This window comes from Thermobia domestica, chromosome 7 (genome assembly GCF_964235325.1).
Source record: "Thermobia domestica chromosome 7, izTheDome1.hap1.1, whole genome shotgun sequence".
In the NCBI taxonomy this organism is placed as follows: Eukaryota; Metazoa; Arthropoda; class Insecta; order Zygentoma; family Lepismatidae; genus Thermobia; species Thermobia domestica.
The window spans coordinates 259,460,117-259,469,951 of NC_137460.1; positions in this window are offsets into that span (position 1 = coordinate 259,460,117).

Consider the following 9,835-nt stretch of genomic DNA (forward strand, 5'->3'; position numbering starts at 1 on the left):
CGTTCGAAAGATTGTTCAAGCCGCTCTGTTGCCGTCACTGTTTTTTTTTTTTTTTTTTTTTTTTTTTTTTTGTACTGCCCAACCACATACCGGTTGCATGGTTTACGATGGTCTCGACATACGACGTTTCGAGTTTACGGCGCTCATTTCCGTAAAAGCTTAAACAATTGAGACAGGAGTGTTACGACATTCCTCGTTAGCGTCGTACTTGCAGACTACGTGGGAAAACTAATTTCGTTGCGAGCGGCGGAAGAATACGTAGTAACACGGTGTACGAGAGAGGAAATTTGTGTTCCCAATACGCTTAACTATGGGTGTTTGGACTTAAAAGCGTAAATGTTCAGTGTGTATTATATTGACAACATTTGGCCTTTATCACGCTTCCTAAAAGAAAGGCATGACCAGATTATGATTTTATATGTGTTAGGATAGGTAAGTGACTTGCCTAGAGGGTGTTTTCACTTACATTAAAGTTCGGGTTACGTCACTGTCGTAGGAACGGAACTGTGCTGCAACCCTGGAAACCCCCTGTTTTGGCCTTGTTACTTAACGCGCTCTGCAAGGTGTTTGATTTCCTCTTTAGGCGGCATGATCACCAGAGTTTACCCATCAAACATGTACAGTATGTGACATTTATAGGAGTCAAATGAATTTTTGAAATCGCCTAAAAAATATAGAAGGTTGAAATAAACTAGTCGCTATCCCATGCTACGGGTACGAACCCGATTCCTGATGAGTAACACATTGCGCTAACACGGATACTAGATATATACTACAATTTAGCCATATTGTACTCTATTTATATTATACGCTAGCTATGTTGACTGTACACTTCATCTTTACTAAATTGAAATATATCCTAAGAGGTTGCAATTTTTTGGAAGCAGTATATGTAACAAGGAAAATGCTCATCACAAGTAAAGAACTGCGTCGAATTGCAGCGTACACTATAATAGAATACAAGTCTGACATTCAGGAATCCGGTAACATTCGTACCTGAAAAATGCCGAGTTTTGGACGCTGTAGGTCATCATTATTATTGGCATGTCACTTGCTGCAACAGAAAAGCTTCCGTGCTCCATGGTCTTCCGCTAACCTCTTCGTCTTCACATACAATTTTTGTTTTGATATCGTCCCTTAATTGCAGTCTCCTTCGCCCCCTAACTCTCTTTCCTGCGACCACACCCTCTAAAACGTCTCTCATGATACTGTTCCTTCTTAGGCAATGTTCCAACCAGTTTCTTTTACTCTTCCTAATACTATCTAAAATTGTTCTTTTCTGCTCCACCATTTTGAACACCCTCTCATTCGTTTTCAGCTAGACTCAGCTAATTCTCTCCATTCTTCTTCACACTCACATTTCAAAAATTTCCACTCGTTTCTCATCATTTTTGTCCATGTCCATGTTTCTGACACGTACAGCACAAAACTCCACACGAAGTACTTTCTGAGTCTTCTTCTCAACTCTGTTCAAGGTCCCACAAAACAGTATTTTCTTCCTCCCAAAAGCTTCTTTTGCCATTCCTATCCTTGCTTTTATTTCACGATCACACTTCATCTCATTACTAATAATACTAACCAGGTATCGTAAACTTGTCACGTGTTCTAATTTCTCCCCTTCTATATTTGATATCGACTCTTCGTTGCAATCACCATGGCTTTTGTCTTTTCAATATTTATTTTCATCCCATATTCTTTACAGCTCTTCCTCAAGTATTCTACCATCTTATTGATTTTATCTTCAGATTCTACAACAAGCACTATATTATCTGCAAACCGTATACACCTAACCATTCTACGTTCTACTGAAATGCCGTCTTCATTTTGCGGGCTCTACTTCACTGTCTATTCTAGATTCATATTAAATAATGTAGGCTAGAGACAATATTATACAGAGCGATTTTTTAAAAAACTCACAGATTTCATTTGGGTCTAGAATTTGTAACTGAAGTCCGATTTTCATGCGGTTTCTAGCAAACGATCAAGGATGGGAGATTTATGAGACTATGTTTACTCAATTAAATTCGCCCGGGGTAATTTCGACAACGCTTCAAGAAAAACAGCAAATATTCACCAGTGTACCTTACAATTGGAATCAGGTTTTGGATTGTTGAATTTAAATTGCAGAATACAAATTAAGTGTTAGTGAGAATACAAATTAAGTGTTAATGGTGACACCCATAAATCACATGTTGAATAGCTATAGCCGGTTTCTTGCGAGAAACGACGTAGAGATTTCTTGGGCGACCTAAGGAGTCGATAACTGACATCTTCCACAACATCTGCCTGCGGGATCCGATGCTTCCCTATCTCACTCAGAAGCGATCCTGTTTATACCAATTTATTCACTAGCGACCATATTATGTTTCTCCCAGGGGCAGAGCGTGAGGCAAATTTGTTTCTGAATGCCCTTTGCGAAGCAACAACAGATACCATTCTCCAAAAATTTTAATGATAAACTCATGTTGCTCGAAAGAGTACACTATTCTCACTGTGTCCTGATCATACTCACACAGTAGCAGAGAACTGTACAGCAAAATTCCCAATACAACGACCCAATTTCTTGTTTCTTATTGTCCTTGGCGAGGTTGTCATCTAACGAAGTAAACTCAAATCTCCGCACCACACTGCACTGCACCTCATTTCAATTGTAAATTACACTGGCGAATATTTGCTGTTTGTCTTGAGGCGTGGGCGATATTACCCTGGATGAATTTAAATCAGTAAACATAGTTCCATAAATCTCCCATCCTTCCTTGATCATTTCCTACAAACCGCATAAAAATCGAACTTCAGTTAGAAATTCTAAACCCAAATGAAATCCGTGAGCTTTAAACACGCACCCTGTATCTTTGCAGATATATAAGAGAAAACGAAAACGTTTACACTCCGTTAAAAAAAGAAAATTAAATAAAACAGTTCTACAGACTTTTACTTCAACTGCTCACGCTATACAGCAACAGGTATATCAAAAAAATGAGAACGAATGAGCAGGAATGCCTGTTGGCAGGTGCAAGGAAGCAAGTTATTATAGATTACAAAGGATTAAAACATAAACGGCGCCCGCAGAAACTGTGCTCCGAAATTCATGCTGAAAATCTGAAGGAATCAGAAGACGACGGCTAAATTTTTGAATGTTAATCTGTATTGAACAGTAATGGTCAGTGGCGTCTCTTGAGGGAAGTCACATAAGTAAACTACAATTTATTGTTAACGCAAGAAAACTTAAGTAATTTCTTAACTCCTCATACAACAGTGAGGACTCTTATATAGAAGTATACACTATGTGATGAAAAGTATCCGGACACCTGGCTGAAAATGGCTTACAAGTTCGTGGCGCCCTCCATCGGTACTGCTGGAATTCAATATGGTCTTGGCCCACCCTTAGCCTTGATGACAGCTTCCACTCTCGCAGGCATGCTTTCAATCAAGTGCTGGAAGGTTTCTTGGGGAATGCCAGCCCATTCTTCACGGAGTGCTGAACTGAGGAGAGGTATCGATGTAGGTCGGTGAGGCCTGGCACGAAGTCGGCGTTCCAAAACATCCCAAAGGTGTTCTATAGGATTCAAGTCAGGACTCGGTGCAGGCCAGTCCATTACAGGGATGTTATGGTCGTGTAACCACTCCGCCACAGGCCGTGCAGTATGAACAGGTGTTCGATCGTGTTGAAAGATGCAATCACCATCCCCGAATTGCTCTTCAATAGTGGGAAGCAAGAAGGTGCTTAAAACATCAATGTAGGCCTGCGCTGTGAGAGTGCCACGCAAAAGAACAAGGGGTGCAAGACCCCTCCAAGAAAAACACGACCACACCATAACACCACCACCTCCGAATTTTACTGTTGGCACTACACACGCTGACAGACGACGTTCAGCGGGCATTCGCCATACCCACACCCTGCCATCGGATCGCCACATTTTGTACCGTGATTCGTCACTCCACACAACGTTTTTCCATTGTTCAATCGTCCAATGTTTACGTTCCTTACACCAAGCAAGGCGTCGTTTAGCATTTACCTGCGTGATGTGTGGCTTATGAGCAGCCGCTCGGTCATGAAATCCAAGTTTTCTCGCCTCACGCCTGTCATAGTACTTGGAGTGGATCCTGATGCAGTTTGGAATTCCTGTGTGATGGTATGGATAGATGTCTGCCTATTATACTTTACAACTCTATTCAACTGTCGGCGGACTCTGTCAGTTAACAGACGAGGTCGGCCTGTACGCTTTTCTGCTGTACGTGTCCCTTCACGTTTCCACTTCACTATCACATCAGACACAGTGGACCTAGGAATGTTTAGGACTGTGGAAATTACGCGTACAGACTTCTGACACAAGTGACTCCCAATCACCTGACCACGTTCGGAGTCCGTGAGTTCCGCGGAGCGCCCCATTCTGCTTTCTCACGATGTCTAATGACTACTGAGGTCGCTGATAATGAGTACCTGGCAGTAGGTGGCAGCACAATGCACCTAATATGAAAAACGTACGTTTTGGGGGGTGTCCGGATACTTTTGAACACACAGTGTATAACCATAATGTTCAGCAACAATAATTTAAACTCGCATAGGAGAAAAGTACAGAGATAAAACCATTAAATCAACTACTATGAGTGTTGATGCCATCTTTTCCCTTTTCTTCATTTTCTTTTCAAATCTGAAATTTGAACTGAACTTATGAATGGAAAAACATTGTATGTCACTTTTTTGCATTTTCTGAATTTTGTTCCCGTAGTTGGTTACACTGAGATCTACAGTGGGCGGGAGAAAATTAACTCACTACTGAAAACTGTTTATACCATTTGAATCATTTAACTAGAAAGCATTTTGTTTCTTATAGTGGTAGAATTGTTATGCATTCCTAAAATTCCATAAGCACTGCCATTATCCACCAATCTTCGTAAACGGTTGGGCATGTTTGCAACAGACTTCTGTAAATACTCCAGCGGTACGTTTGTATAAACTTGGCGAATTCACTCCTCCAATTCATGAAGACCTTTTGATTTTGTGTGATAAACTTTCTCTTTCGTTTATCTCCAGAAGAAGAAGGCACAGGGATTTAGATAAGGACTCATTATTGGTCAGTCAAGGGCGCCACGCTGAACCAACCAGCGTCCTGGAAAATGCATATAAAGTCACGCACGAACAGGACGTATGAAATGAGGAGAGGCCCCATCTTACAGAAAGACTTGGTCGTTGTAATTGTCCTACGTGGATACAATACCGTGAACATAAGTTTCAAGCATAGGAAGGTACCGTTCTGCATTCATTGTGTTCTCAATAACGTATGGACCTACAGGTTTCATGGATGCTGCACTACAATGTAACATTTGGGTGATATTGGCTCTTTTCAACAACCATCCTCGGATTCTCTCCTGCCAAATAATAACAATTGTGCCGATTAACAAACCCCACAACATGAAACATGGCTACATCTGACTACAGGATATTATTGAAAAAATTGGACCAGTCTTCATATCAAGCAAGCATCATCTGCCCATACTCCAAACGATGATCACAGTCTTTCGGCGATAATTCCTGGCAGTAATGTAATTTCCATGGACAAAAATCCAACTTTTCTCTCAGAACAATTTGGATTATGCTTTAAGTTAGACCATTTTTGCGAGATGCCTGTCTCTGTGATTTCTGAGGACTTCGAGTGAACATTTCCTGAAGCACTTGCACATTTTTCTCTGTCCTAGATGTTGAGAAGCGACCGCGTCTGCTACAGAACCTGTGTCCATTAGCTTCGAATGGTAGTTCCTTATGTTATTTGCATCTGCCGAGGCAGGAGGTCCTTTCATAATTCGCCACCATCTCTGCGCTTGTACCATGGACTGTCATACTTCGTAGCCGGATGATAACTGAGTCCACTCACGCAAGGGAGCCGTTCCGCCATTGTCCGCCACTAATACCGGGAGTGACATAGATGAAATATCATGTAATAAATTTTACCATTATTGTAAAGAACAAAATGCTTGTTGTTTCATGAAAATTGATTAAGTATATAAAAAAGTCATAAATAGTTTTCCATAAGGAATTAATTCCTGCTCTCCCTGTATATGCTGACAAACGTTGATTTTAGAGTAAAGAATTACATACATATTAGGTATATATGCTTCGTAGTCAGTTCTTGGTATGTAAAATACAGCGTGAGCATAAAGTCCTGCCCTGATTATAAAAATTTATTACGGAATAACTGTTGGACAGAATAATGTAAACTCTGGTCCGTTACATAGGTAAGTATTACGAGTTTTTTAAAGACCAATAGATGGTACTAGTGCTACCCAAGAGTGATGGAGTAAGTTACTTGGCGCGCGCGGGTTAGTTGGCGAAATGGCATTGAAGCAGGGGAAAACGCAATGCGTGCTCTGGTATCACGCTCTCCCCTCCACAGACATTACTCCACTGGACTTTTACACGTTGAAGTGGTCTAACGTAAGTGCTCTTAAAAAAATGTAATACTAACCTATGTAACTGACCAGTATTTACATTATTGTGTCAAACGGTTCTTCTGTAATAATTTTTTGTAATCAGGGCAAGGCTTTATGCTCACCCTGTAGATCTAGTGTGACCAAGTATGGGAGCAAAAATCAGGACTTGGTCTAAAAATGGCATCATCATTGCATACATCATATGGTTTTATCACTATCGCATACATTAATATTAACGTCGTTCAGATTTAACTCTAAAAATATACATTAATATTAACGTCCTTCAGATTTAACTCTAAAAATGGACTTACAAAAATTCTGCACTGAAATTTTCTAGGACAGCATCCAAGAGTGGCATATTAGCTTCTTGCGCCTTGATCGTATGGGAGAAGATACAATACGTTTTGCTGGGAATCAATGCATCCACTGGAACCTGTTTTACACCGAATATCACACTCGCCTCCGAAATGTCTTCTTGGATGATGGCACCAGCATTTGAGAATGCCTACCAAATAACACAAAGGACTTAGTTAACACAAAGGACAGCTAGTTTTAAACTAAAACTAAATACCTAGAGCTACGAATCGTGGAGGATTATCTATATCTAGCCAGATTTTTTCATTTGGATGATGTGTGGTTATCTGGGTTACTTGATCGAAGTTGATCATGTTTTTAGTTCAATTATCTCTCCAGTCAGAGCCCTTAGCCAGAAACTTCATTTCAGAGAGGGCCCGACTGTTATTAAAAGTTAATATAAAAACTGCTATTTAATCTTCTATAGGTAATATTTTTCATTTGCACCTTAATTTCAGGGGGTCTGGAGTAGATTCGCAGCTAGAGTGTAGTCATGGGGCTTGAACCGTCTCTCCAATTGTCTGACGATGGTGGATTAACACTGAAAATACTGTCATTTTACCAGGCAGGGATACGCACGAGACGAGATGTGATACAATTTTCCTGACAAAATTCGAGTCGAGACACAGCTCTTCCAATAGAGAAATATACATTTTTCGAGTTGAGACATAACTTTTACACAATATTTTCGATACTAGACAATTAGTTTTATTAAGAAAGTGTACAAATGTATGCCGAGCTACGAAGTTTTTTTAGGGGGAGGTGTACAGACTTTGGGAAGGCTTTGTTGCGGCTCTTTATGACGCCCATTTTAGTGTTTCTGTCATTAGAAAACAGTGCAAGAAGAATGCTTGCAACATCAGTTTAAGTGGGATAAAAAAGTTATTAAAAAGTACAAGGGCAACGAAGCTCCACTATTTGGATCACCAACGAAGTTGCCTATTAAGCGGGAATGCACCAAGTCCACCTCCACCATGCAGAGGAAACTTCGCAAAATGGCAATGCAATAAATTCCGCCAACACAAAGGTGTATGGCTAATCGTTTTGACGTGTATTTGGGGACTGTGAGCCGGACGTTACACCATCAACTCAAGCTGGAAAAAGTCATGAAATCTCGCGGCCATCTTCTCACGGACGCCCACTAAAAGGAACGAAAATGTAACGCCCGGAAGCTGTACGAACGGCATCTGGCAAAATAAATGTGGATGAACGTCGTAACGCTCGATGAAGCATGGATTTACTTTTCCGATTGCGGCAAACCGAGAACCATCATGTACCGAGAGAAAGGCGCCAAGAACTTAAGAAGGTGGGTCAGTGTCTCTAAAGAATCCTTCTCAAAAGGGTTCATGGTCGTTACTGGCTACTGTTACCGAGGTAAACTGAAGATTCGTAGGGTGGCGAAGAACTGCAAAATAAATTCGCAGTATTTTCAGGAGCAGCTGATCTACGAGCATGAGATTCCAACAATGTACGGAAATGACGCCAATCTGGTGCGCATTCACATGGACAAGGCCTCATCACATACCTCACGATCGTCCCTAGCATTCTACAGGGAGATGGAGCAGGCAAGTGGTATACAGGTGATACCTTTCAATGAGGTACCTGTTAAATCTCCAGATGCAAGTCCTATGGACTATTGTGGATTTGGATTGCTGAAGCGTGCTTTGGGAAAACGGCATGTGACAACTGTGGAAGGACTTTGGAAAGCTGTGCAAAAGGAATGGGACAAGATTCCCCTCCCAGTTCTTCAGAGAAGCCTATTACAGTGAAAATTACGCTGTCGGGCTATTGTTAGGAACCAAGGGAATCACATCGAGCATACGGACCTGGCGCCATGGTTTCTTGTATATTTTTAGGTAAGTCGAAATTGGCCAAATGTAGACTGAACAACCTCTGTATATATATATATGGTGGTCGTGCATTAATAACAGAAAATTTGGGAGGTGAATCTACAGATAAAAACAAGCAAAAAATGTCATATGAACATTGGGTGAATGCGGCTTCGTTTGGACGCTCGAAGCATCTGAAATGTCACCTTCCGAGGCGTCAATTTGCAATATCGCAAGAACGGAGAGAAATACGAATATCGGGTCAAAAGATATCAAAGGAAACCTCATCCGAAGAATCCAATTATGCATAAGTGATGGCGAAACAGTGGCGGCGCTAGAGGGAGGCACAAGGAAAGTGAATTAAACATGGAGAAAAGTGAACGATTTATACTAAAAAATGTAGGAGTGGGGAACATGCAGCAACAAATGTTAATGAACAAAGGCAACAATGGCTACTCTGTTGAGACATTATGGAACGCGGAATGTAGGAATACAGTATCTTTGTAACGGAAAAAAAAATAGGAATATCGGGTCAAAAAATATCAATGGAAACCCTATCCGAAGAATTCACTTATGCATAAGTGATGGCGAAATATTGGCGGCGCCAGAGGGGTGCACAAAGAAGTGAATGAAACGTGTAGAAAAGTGAACAATTTACACTGAAAAATTGTAGGAGGGGGTGTTACTTGCAACATGCAGCAACAACCTCTGTATATATATATATGGTGGTCGTGCATTAATGACAGAAAATTTGGGAGGTGAATCTACAGATAAAAACAAGCAAAAAATGTCATATGAATGCGGCTTCGTTTGGACGCTCGAAGCATCTGAAATGTCACCTTCCGAGGCGGCAATTTGCAATATTGCCAGAACGGAGGGAAATACGAATATCGGGTCAAAAAATATCAAAGGAAACCTCATCCAAAAAATCCAATTATGCATAAGTGATGGCGAAACAGTGGCGACGCTAGAGAGAGGCACAAGGAAAGTGAATGAAACATGAAGAAAAGTGAACAATTTACACAAAAAATGTAGGAGTGGATGTTACTTGGAACATGCAGCAACAAATGTTAATGAACAAAGGCAACAATGTTTACGCTGTAGGGACACTATGGGAGGCGGAATGTAGGAATACAGTATCTGTATAACGGAGAGAAATAGGAATGTTGGGTCAAAATATATCAAAGGAACACCCATCCGAAGAATCCAATTATGCATAAGTG